We start from the raw sequence: 21,243 nt of genomic DNA, 5'->3' as shown, positions 1-21,243 counted from the left end.
CGCCTCCACCTCCACTTCACCCTACGCACCTCACTTGCACCTCTACCGCCTCGCCGTGGCCATTAACGTGGCAACGCCATCTTGGAGCGCCATCGCATCTCACCACCTGCACGTGGCCAGCCCTGTTCGGGGAACCTTTGGCCAAACCACCACCGTAGCTGCAACTAGGGTAAGATAGTGATGCTATAGCGCTAGCTAGTTCACCCCGCGGTGGCTTAGGGTGGCCGGCATGGCCGTGCCACTGTCGCGCATGGCCGCACGCCATGGTCACCACTTCCGGGAGCTCCGCCGCTCCTATAACCTAGGCTAGTGTAGGCGCTAGGGTTGTAGACGGGGGTCGGCCTGTTAGTGGAGCCGGGCGGGTCCCAGCTAGCCGGCATGGCCGTCCAATGCCATCGCCGCCGCGCCGACGCGCACGCGGGTTGCCGAGGACCGTGCCGTTGTAAAGGAGTGAGTTTCTGAGGGTTTCGTTGCATAGTTGTTATCTCTAGGAATAGTGACATGGACTGCGAGTTAGTTTGCCTAGAGTTTAGGGGTGTTTTTGCATATATGTCGCGTGCGCGTGGGCCTCCCCATTGTGGGTCGCCTCGCGTTGGGCTGCGTCCGCACGGGCCATGCGGCGGTGGGCCGCGGGTGGAATTCGTTTTTCCTTTTTCTTAAGGAATTAGAAATAGCTTTATATTTTAATTTCTGAGCGAAACTTTTAAAATTAATATCAATTCGCATTGGTGTCCAAAAATTGTGCAACTAATTTTGTTAGGTTCCTAAAATTGTGCTCTATCTGTTAGTGTATTTAGTTCATATATATATTTGTTGATACCAGCAGCTATTAAATCATTTGTGGGTGTTTAGTATTATTTAGGTTAGCATTTGTAGGAATTTTTGTGGCAAATTGGTAATATCTTTGACTATGAAATTTTTACAGTAGATTCATTGTATTATTATGTGCTTACTGTAATTTTTGTAGGCTTAGAATCGGTTGAGAAATATGATAGCTAAGTACTCCTTGTTGTAGTATATAGGAAATCGTTAATAAGAGTAAGAATATGTTTTAGTTGCTAAGTAGCACTTGTAGTTGAAACCCTGCTGGTTTGATGGGAATGATGATTAGCTTGGTATCTTAGTCATTAGAGCTAGCTTAGTGGCTTAGTAGATGTATTCTTATTTTAAGAACTGGTGTTGCCTTAATATTGAGCATTGCATCATCATTGCATACATGTAGAAAACGAGTTCGTGGAGTTCGTGACCGAGGGCGAGCAAGAGTACGAAGACGTGATTGAAGAGTACGAGGAGGTCCCGGAGCCGCCATGGACTGACTGAGCTGACACCACGCCTACCCAAGGCAAGCCCCGGTGCATAACCCTTATTTTGAATAATCACTAGAAATATATATATGATGTGCATTTACGTTACAGGAATTATATCAAAACTACATGCATAGATATACCTACCTATGAGTCCTACTAGCTTAGGTCGAGTAGCTGCTATGCTTAGGTTTTTCGGTAGCGTGAGTAACCTACCGTTACTCACAATAGGTGATTATTATTATCACTCTCATGCTAAAATGGTGAAAAGAAATAGAGACCGGACAGGGATATGGTACAGGTTTTGGTGGGTGTAAGAGGTTGTATCCCACGGCCAACGGGGCACAGCTTGTTTACACTATTTTTCCTGTCCATGTTGGTTAAGGATCGATCATTGCATTGGATTCTAGTCAGGTCACAGACTTATTATCCTGAGCACATACTTGTTTATGGGAGCAGGGAAGGCTCGTTGCTCTCTTGTCATGGTTTTTGACTCTTTTCAGACCGACTGATTGGAGGCGAGGACGGTGGAGGTCTAAGCATCACACTGAGTCCGGGACTTAGATATGGGGGCTTAGAGTCCAAGTTTGGACGGGAACCTGGACCCCTTGATAGGAGAGTGATGGGTTGGTCCTGCTTGTGCCTGGGGTACAAGTGGGGCGTGTGTTTTGGGGTACCCTGCTAGGCATATTGATTCGCGAATCGGCGGGTAATCTAGTACGACTTATCTACGATTTAGCATCGTAGTAAGAACTAGAAGATGAAAGATGGTGAAATGGATCTGTTTGCTCAACTCTTGCTTAAAAGTAGAACAGATGCTTACATAGAATGGTTAGCTAATGAACTAATCATGACTGCTAATAAAGTCAGTGTTTTCCTAAACGCTAAACGGTAAACAGTCGGTCACCTACCGTTTAGCCATTATTCGGGCAAAACGTCCCATTAAACAGGCTAAACGGCCAATTAAACGGGGTAAACGGGTGATTAAACGGAAACGGTGCACCACTGTGTAGCGTTTACACGGTGTTTAAACGGGCTAAACGACCGTTTAGGTGAACAGTGAATAAAGTACATACATAAGGATTCACTACTAGTAATGCTTTTGCAAAAATGAAACCCAATAAACCATAAAGCTTATCATATCCTTTAGAGTCGGAAAATTATTCCCACTAGTCGGATAAGTCTTACGAGTACATTGTGTACTTAGGGTTTATTTACCCTGTTGTTGCAGGTGCAGCTTGAAGGGTGGCTGTTGTGTGGAGGATTCTTCTGGTAGACACAGACGGATCCTTGTATTCTACCGTTAGATGTTTATTGTAATTCAGCTGTTTAAATTCCGTACTCTGAACTTGGTACTATAATAGTGTACTCCCTCCATACCTACAAAGAAAGTCATTTAGGACATGATTGTGTTTACCAAGGAATGATTAATTAGGGTAGAGTTATGGTAGAGTTTTCCCTATTTGTCCCTAATAAATACGCCTATGGCTGCATTCCATAGGAGAAAGTTCCTGAGTTTTATTGGCTAGCGCAGCTAGTCCCGAGTCCGGTGGTGCTGTGTTCGAAACCCCGTGGACTCGAACTTTTTTGCCTGTGGCTGCTGCTACCGAATCTTTTTTGCATGGTACTGTTGGCTCGTGCGCTGCTCGTTGTGGAGTGCTGCTGCTGCATGGCGCGCGCTGCATGCATTCGTTGCCAAAATTTTTTGAAGCGCGCGTAGTTCGTTTCCAAATTTTTGTTCTTCACTGTGAAACATTCGCGTGGCGCACTTTTTTTTTGCTGGCGCGCACAACGACCCGGTTTCATCGCTGCAAAACGTTTGGACTGCCTGTCTGCGCCATCTATTTAAAGGCAAGAAACGTTGCTTTCCTTCTTAGCTTCACGTTACCACTGTCCGGTGTTCTTCTTAGCTTCTGTTTCCATCTATCAAATGAAATGGCTGATCCAAGGAATGCTGCCTTTGATCTCAACATCCGCATAGAAGAAGGTGACGGCAATGCTGGTATTGTGCCTATTGTTACTCAATTTGGATTTTCCTTTTATGATGTTCATAGCATGCAAATTTCTCATTTTGTTGTTTCCTTATCTGTAGGATTTGATTTGAACCTTCCATTGGATGAATTTGGCGTTGTTGACTTAGGTTACGTTGCAAACGTTGCTGGTAATGCTCTCAGGTTATTTTTCCTTTCGTTATGCTCTCGGCTAAGTAGATGAATGTTATTCTTTTTTTTTGTTTTACTAGAACATGCTGTTGAGGTACCGATTGAAGGACATGGCAGAAGGAAGGACATGGCCGAACAACAAACAAAACAAGTGTACCAAGCATTGTTAGCTAGGAGTAAAAATGGGAAACTTGGCAAGAAAGATACAAGCATTGTTGCTGATCGTTTTGGATTCCACATTCGAACTGTACAGCGCTTATGGAAGCGAGGTAAAGACCAACTTGCCAATGACATTCCGGTTGTGGTTGCTAGTCAAAAGAGGGGTAGATGTGGTCACAAGGCAATCCCTCTAGACTTGGAACAATTGCGTAGCATTCCACTCAAACAAAGAATGACCGTAGAAGATGTGTCTAGCAAACTTGGTATAAGCAAGTCTAGGATTCAAAGGTATTTAAAAAAAGGGTTACTTAGGCGCCACTCAAGTAGCATCAAACCGTACCTCACTAATACAAACAAGATGACTAGGTTGAAGTGGTGTGTTGATATGGTTGAGCAAGGTTTGGTTGGTGATCCAAGGTTTAAGGATTTTTTGACTATGTGTTCATTGATGAAAAATGGTTCTACTTATCTCAAAAATCCGAGAAATATTATTTGCTACCCAAGGAAGATGACCCTCATCGCACTTGTAAGAACAAGAACTACATCCCTAGGCTCATGTTCTTGTGTGTTTGTGCTTAGCCAAGGTTTAGGAATGGAGAGTGTGTTTTTGATGGCAAAATAGGTTGTTTTCCCTTGGTAACTTATGAACCGGCTGTTAGAAGAAGTCAAAACCGTCTTCGTGGAGAACTAGTGATCAAGCCAATTACTTCAATCACAAGAGATGTGATTAGGGATTTCATGTTAAACAAAGTGCTGCCCGCCATTAGAGCCAAATGGCCTAGAGAAGATATGAGCAAGCCGATATTCATTCAACAAGATAATGCCCCTTCACATTTAAAATTGGATGATCCTAAGTTTTCTGAGGCTGCTAAGCAAGAAGGCTACGACATAAGACTCATTTGTCAACCACCCAATTCTCCGGATTTTAACATTTTGGACTTGGGTTTTTTTGGGCTATTCAAGCATTTCAATACAAGAAAGATGCAAAAACAATAGAAAATCTAGTTCCAGCCGTCCAACAAGTAAAAAGATCAATTGTTCACATGTTGCAATGTTTATTTAACATGAAAATGTACTCATTCATTGATTTTCTTCAACACATGTTACATAGGCATTCATGGAGTACTCCCCATGGAAAGCAAATAGGATATTTGTAACACTTCAAAGTGTTTTGAAGGAAGCCATGAAGGTTAAAGGGTGCAACAAATTCAAGATACCTCACATGCACAAGGACAAACTAGAGAGGGAAGATAGGCTGCCACTACAAATTGGATGTGAACTTTCATTGCTTGCTGAAGCCATTGCTACTGTCCCTGAAACTTAGAATGATCAAGTTAGTTTATGCAGATTAGAACATTCAAGTATGGAGATGCATGTATCTTAGGTTAAATCATTGTACCTTAATGATCTTTGTTTGCCACTGAGTGAATGTGCTCGTCCAACTTCTTGATAACTTCCTCGGGCAAAATAATGGTCTCACCATCCATTTGAAGTTTGTGCACGTTAGGAATGTAGATCTCACACTCAAACTTCACCTGGTCATGCAACATCTGTGCTGATAGGTCATAGTCTTCGTGCATGAGTCCACAACATGCACACCTGCGAGCATTGCGTCGTGCATGGAAGCAAGCTTCTGAGAAGACGCCGCCGGCGTGCAACGTGCCGCAGCGAGCACACTGCCTGCCCTCGACGGAGTCTGGCACCTCAACGATGGAGACCAACACCTCCTGCGGCGCCTCGCCGGAAGCCGACACCTCTACGTAGATGGAATTCTCGACGGCAGGCTGCACCTCCACGATGGAGTTTGGCACGTAGACGGAAGCCGGCAGCGCCTCGATAGAGTCCTCAACGGAGAGCAGCGAATCGACGGAGTCCTTGACAGAGAGCAGCGCCTCGACGTTGTCCATGGCTCGACGGAGTCCTCGACGAAGAGCGGCGAGACGATGCTGTAGATGAAGGCACGCGGCGAGGCTACGGTAGATGAAGGGGCGCGGCGTTTAAGGGAGGCGTGCGAACCGGTGTCGAGTGAAACGAAGCGGCCATGATTACTGCCGCTATGCACGCTCGTGAAACGATAAACATGCGCCGAACGATGGACTCCGTGATTAATGCAGGGGCAAACGCGTCCATAACCACGACCGCGCGGCCAAGACGACAAACTTTGCGAAATCGGTGGTGTGAGCCAGGATGACTTCCTTTGTAGGTATGGAGGGAGTATGTCTAAGAATTCTTGTTGTATGAAATAGACTAAGTATTGTAAACTCGTTCTCATTGTTGGATCCTGGAGGAAAAACGTAGATTATTTAAGTTCTTCATTGGGGTGTGCTCGACGGAATCCGTCCGATGTAGCTTACTTTCGGGGTGCTTAGTGTCTGGTGGAAGACGAGCGCCTCCGAAGGTGTGTTATTTCGGACGGGTCTGCCACACATTGGATTATCACAAGCAGAGTAAATCATGAAAATATTATCGATTGGGAGCTCACATATTAGGCCAACAAATGCCTTGAGGCACCCAAAAATCCGAGCATCACAACGCAATAGAGCAGGTAAACCACCGAATCGGGTCACGTAACAAGCAAGATGTCAGGATTTCACCTTGCTTGGAGGACAGAGGGGAAGCAGCGACAAAGAACATAGGTTATGGGAGGAGGAAGTAGATCAGGCGAGGAAGACGACCGGACTGCTGGAGCAGCATCCACCATAGGCCAACGTCCAAGCACACAAACACAACAAGCACTGCCGCCGCGCGTATCGTCGATGGATGGCCCAAGGAAGAAGATGACGGCTAAGCGTAGGCGCACTCGTCAACTGGCAAGACCGAAGAGGAGCAACTGATGCGAGCCATGCAAGGCCCACCTACGACCCCTCCGCCACCACGCACCGAGGAAAGAACGGAGAGGCACTTGCGCAGCAAGAGTGGGGATGGAGGGGTAGTGAAGACCGGAGAGAACGAGAAGAGGGAGCGACGGCGGGGGATGAAAGAGAAGGGCGAACCCTAGAAAGAGGGCATGGACATTTTCTCCTAGCGCGCGACAGAGGGAGCGTCCAGAAAAGACCGAAAACGAGCCCCCCAGAGCCAGCACCGGACCGAGCCCGCGAGAAATGAATTTCTGGGCGCCAAGCTCCCAGCTGCTTTAACGTGCAGTCCGGCAACGTTGAGGCAAACAACGAGGGGCGCTGCAGCTAGCCCTCATGCTCTGGCCCCGTCCAGACAATCAAACGCGCGCCCTGACTTGCTGGAGTAACTCGGAGTCGGAGATGCACGCACGCAGGCTGTGGGGCCCCGAGCCCCCGACCCCGATCGACGATCGATCCTTGCGCGGGCCATCCCGCACGCTCGCCATCAATGATCTATATGAGTGCACGCGTGCGCCACCGTGGGCCCTCTACATATGTCCCCAGCAGTCAGCTGGTGGAGCTGACGTGGAGGTCGCGTAGCCGAGGCGATCGCCATGATTACCAGTAGTTTAAGACGACGACGTGGGGGCCAGGCCGGCCCGGTTGGGGCGAGCCAAAATGACATGAGAGGAGGTCGGGTCCAAGGCAGAGGGAATCCAATCCGCCCAACGACCCAAGCCCTTGTTTAGTTCACCAAAACTCCCAACTTTTACACTATGCAAAAAGAAGATTCCCCGTCACATCAAACTTGCAGTACATGCATGGAGTACTAAATGTTGACGAAATCAAAAACTAATTGCACAGTTTGGTTGTACTTTGCGAGACGAACGTTTTGAGCCTAATTAGTCAACGATTGGACAATTATTACCAAATAAAAATGAAACACTACAGTGCACTACAGTACCAACCGAATTCTGCCGGCGCCAACTCTGGGGTGAACTAAACGGGCCAGGCTGAAAGCGCGGACGTGCCCGTGTGGGTGCTGGGCCCGCACCCACGTTCCGACGCACACGCATGGTGTGAACTGTGAAGGCGGGACCACACGTCCTCGCTTTCTTCTTCCACGATCTACAGGACTAGTACAACTGTACAAGTCTCCTCTGTCGCCTCGTCTCGTGTACAGCAGTACAAGTGCAAACACACAGGCTGGAGCCCTAGAGCTCACTCGCTCAGCTGGCATGGCAATGGCATATTGGCATGGACTATGTATCACACTGCCTGCCTACCGCTATCTAGTCTAGCTCTATATAAGTGGAGGCCGAGCTCAGTTTCCGCAAGCGATCCAAGCGTGCCACTCTCACTTCTTCCATTCCCTCACCTGCCTCTCCCCCAACCCGGCCAGAAGATTCGTTTCTGTCATATAATAGATGATGAAGAAGCAGAGGGACTCTGGAGGAGGGGGACTCAGCAAGGTTTCGAGGGAGCACAAGGCCAGGCTCTACATCATCCGCAGATGCGTCGTCATGCTCCTCTGCTGGCACGACTAGTAGCTAGCATTAATTAGCCACCATATAGGAGGAACATGACCAAGTATCCTTTCCGGCATTGCAGCTCCTGGCCTTCTTTAGATTTAAGTTTTTTCACTCTCTCTCCATCATATCAAATCTTTGTACACATGCATAGAGTATTAAATATAGATAAAAAAATAACTAATTATACAGTTTGATTATAAATTACGAGACGAATTTTTTAAGCCTAGTTAAACCATGATTAGACAATAATTATCAAATACAAACGAAAGTGCTACAGTACCAAATACTGATTTCTAACAGCAATCTAAACAAGGCCCCTATCTACTTAGAGGATGAATATTTCAACACCGGACTACTACTTCTTTCAGTTTATTACGTGATGTTTGGATTCAGTGACTAAAAATTAAGAGGTGTGTCGGGAGAATGTTGTATGGGGTGTTCGGATACTAATAAAAAAATAAATTACATAATCTGTCAGTACTCCACGAGATAAATTTTTAAGCCTAATTAATCCGTCATTAGCACATGTTTACTGTAGCACCACGTTGTTAAATCATAGACTAATTAGGCTTAAAAGATTCATCTCATAAATTAGTCGTAAACTATACAATTAGTTTCATAATTAGTCTATATTTAATACTCCATGCATGTGTCCAAACATTCGATATGACAGCGACTAAAATTTAGGAGGGGCAACCAAACACCACCTTAGCTTCTCTATCTCCTTTTTCTTTCTAATTTTGTTTTGACTACCATATATTGCTAGAGAATTAGTCATAGTTATGTACATACGGATATTTCTAATTGAATGGTACCTTAGTATATATATGAACTAACTGTGCCTATCCACTTGATCACTCGATTATTCCCTCCATTTCTTTGCCTAATTTGTGGGGCCTTGTTTCATATTCAAGGACAGGGCCCAAGCCATATGTGAATAAGTGAATTTAGTCCACGTTTATACTCTCTTTAATCTCTGCTGCTAGAGATTCAACATGCCATCCCTCCCAGGTTGAAATCTCTTTAACTGAACATATCATTTTGTCCATATCTCCACGGTGCACTCTCTCTCTCTAGCTAGCTAGGTCATTGCAACCTAGGCCTGTTTGCCTCATCTCTAGCTCCAACGGCCAAGTTGGATTTATATTTAATTTAAACTATAAAGAAAATACATATAGTTCATGTAAATGTTCTCGAACATACTCCATCCGTCCTAAATTATAAGTTATTTTAACTTTCTTGAGAACTAAAGCATCTCAAGTTTACTAAATTAGTTTACATCTTTTTTAGCGTCTCGTAATGATTAATGTGAGGAGCCTGTTGTAGGCCCCCAATAATCAGTAATATTAAGATTGTTTCTCTGTGAACCTTCTGGGGTTATGGTCACTACGTGAAAAACTGTTTGTAGCAACGGGACAATTTTTTTTAGGGGCGGCTGGTGATGGAGCCGCCCCTACAGTGGCATGTTCGGAAGCCCAGAGACCAGCCGCCCCTACAAATAGAACAGCAGGGGCGGCTGGTGATACGAGCCGCCCCTGCAAATAGGTCGGATTTATAGGGGCGGCTCACTTACCAGCCGCCCTCAGTATTACTATTTATAGGGGCGGCTCAATAACCAGCCGTCCTTACAAATGCTCCAACAAATAAATACTCGAAACCCACACGCGACGCCGACAGCAGATCCTTCGTCTCTTTCTCCTCTCAGCCCTCCCTCCCTCGTTGGCGAATCGATTCAAACCCTAACCCCTCTCCTTGCCAATCCCCACCCATGGATCGCGACCGCTCCTCGCGCCGCACTCGCGACGACGACGGGCACCACCGATCCCGCGATCGGGACGACGACCGACACCACCGCCGCAGTCGCCACGACACCGACGCTCACCACCGGCGCGACGGCGGGGACGAGGACCGCCGCCGCCGCCACCACCGCGACAAGGACGGGGGCAGAGGCAGCGAGGATGACTGCCGCCACCGTCACCATCACGACAAAGACGACAGTTGTAGCCACCGCTACCGCGACGGCGGGGACGACGACCGCCGCCACGGGAACTGACGGTCTGTTTCCCCATCCGAGTCCTCGCCACCCTCGTCGAAGCGGGACCGCTCGTCTAGCCGCCCGCGGGAGTCGGTCGAGTGCCGTGACTCCACCGACCGTGAGCCGCGGTCGTCGTCGTAGAAGCGGAAGGGCCACAAGGGCGGTGGTGACGGGGACGAGCCCGGCCGCGAAGGGGGAAAGCGGGTCAGGGCATCCGTAGATCCGCCTCCGCCCAAGGAGGAGAGGCCTAGGCGGGAGCACTGGAGGTTTGAGGATGTCGATGCAATTGGGAAGAATGGTGATGTGAGTAAGATGGGTAAGAAAATCTCATCTCATGAGAAGAAGAAGGGGGAGCTATCAATTAACGGGGATTCACAGAACGGCGATGCGCGTAATGTAAGTGTTATTACAGTTGTTGAGTTCTGTTTATTGTGTTTTCATGTTGATTACTAAAGCTTGGGCAAGAGAATGCTTATGAGTGCTAGTATATCCTTTTTGTCAAGTGAGCGATGGTCTTACTACTAGTTTCTGGGTTATGGAAACCTGGAGAAATGGAATGGCTAGATTATTGGGACATACTATTTGCTTAGTTCATAGAATATCAGTTCATAATCTATCATCTATCTAGAAAATGTTGAAGAGCTTAAAGTCTTTCTGCAGAATCTGCGTTTTAAGGTTCATTTCTGCTCAAAAAGTTTATGCCATCTAAAAAATTAAGTGGTATTGCTGGAATGTCTCCTTGTGAAAATATCTTAGGAGATTAACAGTTACTGAGCTTGATTTGATTAGCCACTGTTATTACAATGTCAACTTTTGCCCTAGATTCAGTAAGAATAAGGCAGCTATGGCAATGCTTCCTAAGTCATAATTATGATTGTTTTGTGCTGTCATAAGTCTACAGTATGCTTTGTTTGACACTTATCAGTTGGAAGTATGGTGCACTTATGCAGCTTTTCTTATTATTGTAAATACATTTTAACATGCTACTCAGCAGTCAAGACTTTAATGCAGTCCCCTATTGGTTCATGTTTGCCCAGTGATGGATAGTATAGTTATATTTTTTAGGAATCAAAATGATGTTTTAAATATGAAGTTGTTTGAGGAATGTGATAGTATTTTTGCCCATGCTATAATCTGCCTATTGGCTGCAGATGCTACTTTTGCATTTGGTCGTAGTCTCTTTACTCTCGCAAGGCTGTGGCATTTAAAGTGAATGTTTGTTAAAAATTGTTCATTTTGATACTTAGGGGCATCACCTCAGTTGGTTAGTATTAAGAAGGTTATCAATATTACCAAAGTTATACTTAGGAGCATGCATCACCTCAGTCGGTTAATATTAGCAAGGTTATTCCTAGGAGTTCAACTTGGTTGGCTGTGACCAGTTGGCTGGTGCAATAAAGTATCAGTTCGTCAAATTGGGTTCAACAAGAGCTTCTTTTTCAAAGGGAGAAGCCCGATGACTAGTGGGGAATCTGTTGGTCTGTCCATACAGTGCTTGCTGTCATCTTGTTCTCATACCATATTTGTGATTACCTTTGGAATTATTTTTGTTACTGTATGTTTGGTACCAACCATTTTGACATATGTTGTAGCATAGCTATGGTAACCAGCTGCTGCTGGCTTCCTGGAATGTTTGATTCACTTGTTTGTGGGGTAGCCACTGGTGGGATTGGGCAGAGTTTTTAATAGAAAGTTTGTCCTCTATTTCTATATTTGTTTGAGCTGCAACTTTTGGGCTTTTGCTTCTGATTGTTACCTCTTTGCTATTGGCTTTTGTAATGATTTTTTACCTTATGAAGTGCTTTCTAAAGGTTCACAAAGGAAAGTACAGCCAAATTTGGTGTGGTCTAAGAATGGATTCATTTCTTCGGGTCCAAATGGTTTGAACCCTCTGGTTTTGATAGGGGAAAACAGGCAAGGTGGATACTTAGTTTTCCTTCTCCTTTTTGTGCTAACTATTTTAGTTTGTTGGACCTAAATGTTTGGGTGGTACATGTTTCACAATATTATTAGTTGGTGTTTAAATATATGAAGAAAGGTTTCCATTTGCTTCTGATTGTGGATGTAGGAGGTTTTAGAAATTGTCCAAGCTAATCACACCAGTTACTTGGCGATGAGCATTTCTATCTTTTCATTTTTTGCTCTTGTGGAAATCGGCACTAGACCACATCCATCCAGTATCAAAAGGTATCGTGCTTCTGACTTTCCAGAATCTGTGGTAAAGTAGCTTACCTGCTTAGTTCTTAGAGATTCCAGTTCATGTGGCCATTGGTGAGTAGATTCTTTTGAGTATGCTTTCCTGAGACATTTTTTTCTCTTCATGTGTTCCCTTACCAATGCCTAGCATTTCTAGAAGAGCCATGTTAGCTCCGTCTGTTTTCTTATGGTTCTAAGGTAGAGTAATATTGGCCCGGATCAGAACTGCTACTTCCAGGTCTGTTCTCTTATGGTTCTAAGGTAGAGTATTGGTCCTGATTGGAACTGCTACTTCCTGGTTAGCTTGAGCTTTGCAGCGACAATAGAAAGATCATCAGATTACGCTGATTATTTGGCTTCATCAATACAATCTCTTTATAGATGCCCCATGTTCCTTTTGATTATAAGATACAAGGGGTCTACTGTTAGTCTTTCCTCTCTCACTTCTTTGTTGATTATGCTCGGCTTGTTGCTCGGCCACTAACTAAATGAAATATTATTGATTTTATTTGGTACTTTTGTGATTCTATCAGATCACCGCCAAGAGCCTGTTCAAGAACCTCACCCAAGAGAAGGCACTTATGTTTCCCCAGAATGATGAATTGAGTAGTGTAAGAAGTCTGGGGATTCCAATTATTAGCTTGTATCACCAGAGTTTGATGGTGGTTATTAGATCCTCAGTTGTTTCCTTATTTGGAACATTGACAGTTGTATCATTTGAACTCTGATTAAGATTGATGGAGACATGGAGTTGCAATTAGCCCCTTATCAATTGTGTTTGGCATTCCGGTTGAAGACCACTACAACTGATGGTCCTCATCACCTTATTTCTCAGCTAAATTGATTTATTTTTCTTCCGTTGCAACGCACGTGATGATTTGGGGGAGCACGTGTTGGTAATTTAATTTTTTTTTGGCGGAAAAATGCACTATAGGGGCGGTTGGTACTGTAACCGCCCCTACAAATCGATTTGTAGGGGCAGCTGATAACACCAGCGACCGCCCCTACAAATGCATGATTTGTAGAGACGGTATGGTAGGGACGGCTGGCCGAACCGCCCCTACAAATGCTCATTAGCCGCCCCTGAAAATCATATTTGACGTAGTGGGTAGTTTACAAGATGAACTTATATTACCAGCTTTTGCTATTTTTTATGTGTGGGGTATTTGTCCTTTTACAAGTGTATATTTATGTGGCATGTTTCAGTTGTCACTTTGCATATACTCCCAGGGTTCATTTGTTTCATAAAACTCACTTTCCCCGTATGTAGCCTATTTTCTTATATCTGGGTTGTATTCGTGGCGTGCCTCGCATCCGCAAAGTGACAAATTAGATGAACAAAAATTCAGGTGCACACGTAGATATGAATAGTTGGTTGATTACGTTTCAGGTTTGAAATACATTTGTAGCATCAACAGATTGAACTAACTGATTAGTAGTAGCCAAAGTAAATCAAACAAAGATGGTTATTAAGGGAGAACAAATGTGGGAGGTGTGCTCAAATCGTTGCGATGACCTTCAACAGTTCAACCTACAATACATCCTTGGCATGTGCCTCATCGAGTGAACCTAGGGTTGGGTCGGGATCATAGCATATAGGACGAAACGGATGCATGAGAGGCCACATCTGACCTCTGAGCTAGGTTTCATCTTTTTCAACTCACTCCAGCGACTGTCTGAACTCCCATGTTGTGAGCCAACTGCCAAGAGAATTGCCATAAACTAATCGGTGGGGAGGACAACATGAATCAGCAAGTTGTTTTTAGTGCTTTGATGGAACCATGGTAATGTATACTATTATCTTTTGGTCTGCTGGAGTGCTGGTACAAGCACACGCAACTTGCAGATCAATCCTATGTGTACAACATCTCACTCTGAGCCACCAAAACGGGATGTGGCGCCAACTAAGCAAATCGCCCGAGTATAATTAGCTAGAACTTAAAACCAAAAAAAACACTGCAACGAAGTTTGCAGGACTAGATAGTTAGGCCTAACTTGTTATTATCTAGCATGAAACTGCCTAGTTAATGGGTATCCCATCCGGAATTTGTTCAGTACCTAACTATCTAGTTAGACTCTCTGTCCTCATAATGACATGAACCTGTCATTTCGACCAAATCCTGGATCCTATGTTTTTGTTATTTTCTAGCATTTCATGAATTACGTATAAGTGTTCAAATTTAGGTCCTGAATGACTGAAAAAGGTGGTTATGATGCATCTTTTTTTCTTCTTCTAATTTTGACAATATTGGACTAAATCGAACCAAGCATCTAGAGATCTCAATTCCCTCTATCAAAATAGCAGGATCCCCAATGTTTCTAAAACAAAATCCCATTCTATTAACGTTCCCATTATGTTAAACCTTTGCACTACTGGAGCCTTCATTATAAGCGACGCCGATTTGCAGAGACATGTCAGCTGTAGTCAACTCGATGTGGTTGAATTCAGACCAATTTGCATGAGCTAGCAGCAGACTCGGTGTCCTGTCGGCCATCCCGATCGTATCAGAAGCATAAACACATGCTTCCCGCACACCCAGCATGAACCTCCCTGCAAATCCCAAGTGCCTGATATCAAGCTCGAGACAAGTGGGCACCTGCTTCTTCATCGATCTGGCAACTTGCTGTGTGTATATATGATTATGGGGAACCGATCTAAGAATTCTAGTGCCACCTCTTAGCTTGTCTCCCCGAGCAATGGCACAAATGTGCATCAGGTTTCTATTCAGACATGCATGTTTTCTTCTCCTTGGTTATATATACACAGAGATGAAGGGCGTCAATACAGCTGGTTGGGAAGAGCTACATATCTTGCCTACCCACTGCAGCAAGCAGTACAGTGAATTGCTCATGGATACAGGTGACTCATGCATTCGTAGTTCGTACATATAAATGATTTTGTAATTTCTACTTCTTGCGCCAAACTGTTTTTTGGGTCTTTCAAGTCTTATGTGTTGTATTTTGTCAAAAGTTGTCTATGTGTTTTGTCCCTAGGATATTCAAACTCTGTTTGCCTTATGCCATGTGTCTGGTGATGAAATCAAAAGTTAGAATTGTTCGCTTTCATCAAGCGATTCGATCTGTTAGCACACCTGGTCATGATTGAATCTGAAAACAAAGACATCTCAACATCTCATTATTGAACCATCTATGTATTGCTGCCTTATCCAGCATCTTCTTTATGTAGTCTCGGTTTTATATAGTATATTACACTCATCTTCATAAGCCGATCAGTATTCAACCTTATCAGAACCAGTATGACACTATTTTAGTTTATCACCAGAATTGTCAATGTCCCACCCAAAGTCAATTATGTTCTCTAGCTATACATGCCTAGGAAAATGATAATTGGAAGAAGACAACCAAGCACACCCAAATCCAGAAACAACTCTTTTAATCTCTAGTGTTGTACTCCAACCAATACCTAAGAAAATTATTTATTTGCCATTGGAAATTAAAGTGTTATTTGTCATCGGAAAAGTTTCACTTCCTAAATTATGTCCAATACGGAAAGTAAAAGCAGGACCAAAATGTAGATTCTTCGTATGGACACTCATGCACCAAAAGATATTATCGACAAACAATCTGCAAAAAAAAAAGAGGGTGGCTGAATGATCCAATCTACAAGGTTTGCTCCAATGACCCAGAAACACCTAAGCTTCTTTGAAAAGATTGTTCCTACACTAAACAAGTATGGAATATCATCCTCCTATGGTTTAATTTGGAGAGCTTAATGAATACTAGTCCATCACGTGCGTCCTCGCGCGCGTCGGCAGTCAATTGGAAATGCAATCCGCGCAGTCTCACGCACTGTCAGCCGCTCTGTCGCTATGCAATGGGATGTAGCACAAAGGCTATGAATCACTAATGGTAATGGATATCCAGTTACATGTATAATTCTATACCTTAGAATTTTTCTACATTAGATAAATGTACTTTCTGGATTGGATACATATCTCATTTTCCTTTGTTACTTAATTGCTGGCATATTTTTTCACTCTTATGGTTTCTATTCAACGTGGCTACTACTCCTTCTATTTCAGATTATAAGACGTTTTGGTATTCATAGTGTTTACTTTGTATCTAGACATAATTGTCTATCTAGGTGCGTAGCAAAAGCTATGAATCTAAAAAAGCCAGAACGTCCTATAATTTGAAACAGAGGGCAAATAATTAAAGATTGTTGGCTATGAGCCTCTAAAAAATCTCCGTAGCCACCTCGGCTCCCATGTTATTTGGATCCTAAATCTTCGCGGACACCATGGCCCTCCCCTAAGTTTGAATCCTGGCTCCGCCTCTGGTTACCACCCCATGAGAGCCTCATGCTTTGGCCTCGCAGGTGCCTTCCATTTAGCACCTTTTTGGCCTCCTTAGGTGATGCTCTAAAGAAATAGTTTTTTTAAGAAGATAAAATCCATACAGTAGTATGTGGTTCAGAAAATTATAGAAGCATTCAGTATAAATTTCGAATGACTTGTCATATGGTTTAAATTTACACAATACACTCCTCAGTTAATGTGGAATTACTATAACCACTTGGGTGCTAATTTTGGCAGTAAAATATTGACACAAAAAAGGTTTCAACATAGAACGGATACCGAAGATGGCATTACTGCTGAGCATCGACTGGTCTATAAATTGATCTGCATAATACACAGAAGAGGATACTCTTCATACCTGTTTGAATATTGGACACATCAACAACACTTTCGTACAGATATTTTGACATAGAGAAGTCGTTTGTATGGACCTGAAGGTTTACTTCAGAAGTTCATCTGCCACACCTAGGTCAAGACCAAAAACAAATACCTGCAAATAATGAAGTCTAGAAAATAAACATCGACCATGCAGTTTGCAAAAGAAAAAAGTATTTACAGATACCCTCAGTAGCATTGTTTGGATCTCTAACAGAATAAGTTCCCTGGGTATTCTGGTAGGTAGCTAGAATGGTTTGACATATGGCAATGCCTCACTTGAAATGAGAAAAAAATATCATAAAAGAGTGATAATCATGACTGCATATTGTCATCTAACATTACTTAGAGGTTACTAAAGAAGAGAGCTAAAATTGATCAAGGGCAGATATAGATGTGTCTATGAACAGAACGAAATAGAGAGGTTGTAACTGCATGAACATTCGGTACTGCATAATCAAGTGTACAAGTGTTAATATACATCAGCGGGAAATAACAGGCGCTATAAGATCTGATTTTCCAATCAATACATATCCAACCCAAACAGCATGAATCCAAAAATAGGCACCAACCTGCGACGTATGGAAAGACCTGGAAAAGCTTTACTCGCTGTGATGGAAGCACAAAACCTGCTGTAGAGCAAAGAAGAATTTAAGAAGTCAATAAATAGTACCATCAATAAGTAACAGGCGCAGTGAAATCTAATTTTCCAATCAGTGTACAACAAATGTACAAATATGAATCTACAAATAGGCACTAACCTGTGGCGTGTGGATAGGTCTGCAAAGCTAGTGTTGCTGTAATGGCACTCCAAAGTGTACTGCAGAGCAAAAAAGGATTTAAGAACTCAATAAATAGCAGCACTAGGAAGTAACACAAGCTGTAGAATGTGGTGTTCCAATCAATATGTTTCCAATGGCCATAGTACAAAATGTGAAGAAAGAAGAAATCACTGACTAAGCACATATAGTAAAAATATATGGACAGCAAGAAAGATACTCAAACACATCGTTCTTATTTGGACACTGAGGTTAGGAAGTCATAATGTTCAGATATATCAATGTATTCCAAATGTGCCGCAGGTAGAGCAGTCACAGGAAGCTATTATGTTAGAGCAATTTGTAATATAAACACACACATTATGTTTAGCAATCTACAATATTTGCTTGACTAACTAAAGTTTGCTCAGAACATATTTTTTTTCTATGTGGACTGAACTTGCCGATGGACTAAATATTTAGGAGAAGCAAAAGCAAAAAAAGTAAAGCGATCTGGGATAAAATAACAACAAAAAGCATTTTCACTACTTGCAGCAGGCACTAGGGACAAAGCAGCAGTCTGGACATAGAGGGAGCACCGAAATCTGCAAAGGGTGTAAAGTATGAAATATTATGTAGGAATGAATTCCCTATAGCAAATGCTTGTATCAGATAGTAGTACGTACCTATGTCCCAAATGAGCATATCTAAGTCTACTCAAACATAGGACAGAGGTAGAACGGGTGGAAAACAACTTAAGAAAACCAACTAATCTGGCATGTTAGCTAAAAAGACGAATCAGGAAAAACAATGCCAAAAAAGAGAGGCACCTGGCCAAATTAAGGTGAAACTTCATGTGACCAAATAGTAGAACCGCGAGGTTTAACCTAAAGAAGACCCCTTTGACACCGCTATGAACAAATTTGGAGCAGAACCTAATCAATTTGGAGTAGAACCAACATCATATTTTATGTAGAGCAGGGCCAATTTGGAGTACAACCTAATGATTAATGCATTTCAGCAGAACCAGGAGCAGAAGAAGGTAAGGACAACAGTGCCAACTAATTTAAATTAGCAGCTAACTAAACACCCAATATTAGCCTAGTATTACTCCCAAAATGGGTTCTACTGAGGGATGAAGACAAAGTGGTTCAATCCAGCCAACGTTATACGACACCATGGGTTTTAAGCTCAGCTCAACCGTTAACCAGATGAGCAGGAAGTTTAACTAATGTCCAATAACAAGGAAAACTAATTAGCGATTGTAGAAATCAAAATAGACAGTGGATTGGGGTAAACAAGATCCGACACCATGTTTGTTAGCTCAGCAGTTAACTGGATGAGTAGGAAGTTTAACTGAACAAAAAAACTCCAATAACAGGCAGAAGTAATTAGCGAATGTAGGTACCAGAATATACAATGGTGTGGAGTAAACAACATCATTGGATCAAGCAGGTAACATAAGAGAATTCTCAACTCCCATAACAGATTGGGACACCTCCCTTTGATGTTCTCCAATTTTTTTTGCGTGTTCTGGACTAAATTAGCAAATTAATATAATGCTTCAAATTTAATCTCATGGAAAATCAATTTTCTTAGCGAACATGTTAATTAAGACACCACAATTATAGGAAAGATCTCCGATATTAGGTACATCTAATCAGATAATATAGGTATAAAAATTCGAACCATAAAACGTATTGATCTAAATAGGATATCTGTTGTAGAACAATCCTGACAGAACTGAGTCCATATGAAAGTTAGTTGCCAGCAATTCTTTAAACTAAGAGTGGATGCACAGTACTTATATTGATGATTGCTGAGTATCTTATTCTTGGGTACTCAATTTTACTCCACTACACCAAAAGTAGAAGGAAACTGATAAGAGTTTTAATCGATGTGAGAACAACATGACAGAACTTACTCCCTAAACAGATCGAGAAATTTGCTTTAGGATGAACTTGCCAAATATCAATGGCCTAGTATCTTATTCTTGGGTTATTACTCCGCTACACCAAAAAAGAGAGAAATTGGTGAGAGTTTTTCTAGGTGATGCGACAACATCAATATTTCTCCATGCAAAGCACACTAAATCATACAAAAAAACAAAAAAAAACTGGCACGGGATATATGCATGTGTTAATTCAAAGCACACTGAATCATAGATCTAAAAAGACAAGAAGCCAATACGGCAAATATGCATATGTCAAGAATAATTTAAAAACAAAATAATCAAATATGGTTGATCCGTAAGACCTCACGAGTTGAACTTGCCTTCTGGGGCAACAACCATAGAATACAGGAAGGTAAAATTCTGAAGAGCAAAATACTATCAACATTTATTTTATCCCAAATTTAATATTAGAAGAAATAAGATGTTGAAGCTAATTTAGTATGGACAGATAAATCAGGAATTGATGCGGCTACCTGGTTATGTAGTCGTTGATTAGGCCATGTCCAGAAAGAGACGCTCAGCAGGGGCGGAGGGGCGATGGGGGCGGCGCTGGGAGGCGCCGGAGCAAGGGCGTAGCAAACCAGGGGTGCCGCCGGCCCAGCAGCACGCCGCACGGTGAGCCGGCCACGGAGCGCGACCACCCGCGCCGGCACGCCGGCTGAGCCAGGGCTGGGTCCGGTTCCGCGTCGAAACCCTAGGTCGACGTGGCGGCGGCACCGGGGCCGTTCGCCCAGGCCTACAAGCTGCTCTGGAGGGCGGAGAGGCGGATGCGGAGCTCCGCGGTGGCGGCCTCGGCAGGCGGCGGAGGTGACGACAGAGGGCGGCGTGGTGGGCGCGAGGGCAGAAAGCGGCGTGAGGATGCGGCCCCTGAGGCTTCGGTGGAGAGGACGAGGGAGTTCTTTTTTTTACCAGCTGAAGTGTTGTAATGTACAAACGGTGGGATAAATTTGGACCGTGGAAAGACGATCGGACGCTGTAAATTTTTTTTACTGACCTGGACACCCTGAGCATCGGCCAAAGCAAACTGTTTTAATAAGAGTAGATGGACCATCCGGGCTCCACTATAGACATTGAAAGAAAACAAGATGCAGGATAAAGAAAGAATACCCGAGAGAACTTGATAGTATAATGATTTACTTGTGGTGTAATATTTGAAAAGAAAGGAACCGATAAACTTTTCTACATAACTGTTCCTTTACATCGCGACGTCCATACAGGTGGTAAGTACCGCCATGGGTGGTACAGCGCGAGGAGCCTGGCCACGTGCTTAAAGTTCAGCGGCCGGTCTACTTTGTTAGCGAGTTCGACTCCAAGACTCGTTACCTCCGGATCGAAAAGTTGCTGCATGCAGTGCTGATCGCCAAACGTAAGATGCTGAACAACTTTGATTGGCACCACATCCACATAGTCACCTCTTTCCCACTCAGCAAGGCCATCCACAAAAAAGGATGCATCCGACAGGATTGCCAAGTGGGTGCTCGAGCTCATGGGAGCACAACATCCATTATGTTCCTGAATAACCATCAAGTATTAGCAGCCTGTTCGGGAGGCCGTAAACGATCGTAGATTATTTACTGCTGGCTGATTTGGTGTGAGAAAAAAACACTATTGC

At 43.5% G+C, this 21,243-nt stretch overlaps 1 long non-coding RNA gene and 1 pseudogene across 1 annotated transcript; one reads left to right on the top strand and one right to left on the bottom strand.

The window, feature by feature from the left end:
- Positions 1-3,239: 3,239 nt before the first annotated feature.
- Positions 3,240-4,949, top strand: LOC136460638 (uncharacterized; annotated as a pseudogene).
- Positions 4,950-17,535: 12,586 nt separating this feature from the next.
- Positions 17,536-20,449, bottom strand: LOC136458314 (uncharacterized). The gene is made up of 4 exons (XR_010759967.1): positions 20,105-20,449; positions 19,602-19,686; positions 17,681-17,739; positions 17,536-17,551 (listed from the first exon to the last, which is right to left on the bottom strand). It is a non-coding gene; the product is annotated as an uncharacterized lncRNA (long non-coding RNA).
- Between the last annotated feature and the right edge of the window lie 794 nt (positions 20,450-21,243).

Source organism: Miscanthus floridulus, chromosome 6, assembly GCF_019320115.1.
Source record: "Miscanthus floridulus cultivar M001 chromosome 6, ASM1932011v1, whole genome shotgun sequence".
NCBI classification, from domain to species: Eukaryota; Viridiplantae; Streptophyta; class Magnoliopsida; order Poales; family Poaceae; genus Miscanthus; species Miscanthus floridulus.
This window is presented reverse-complemented; position numbering and strand designations above follow the sequence as displayed.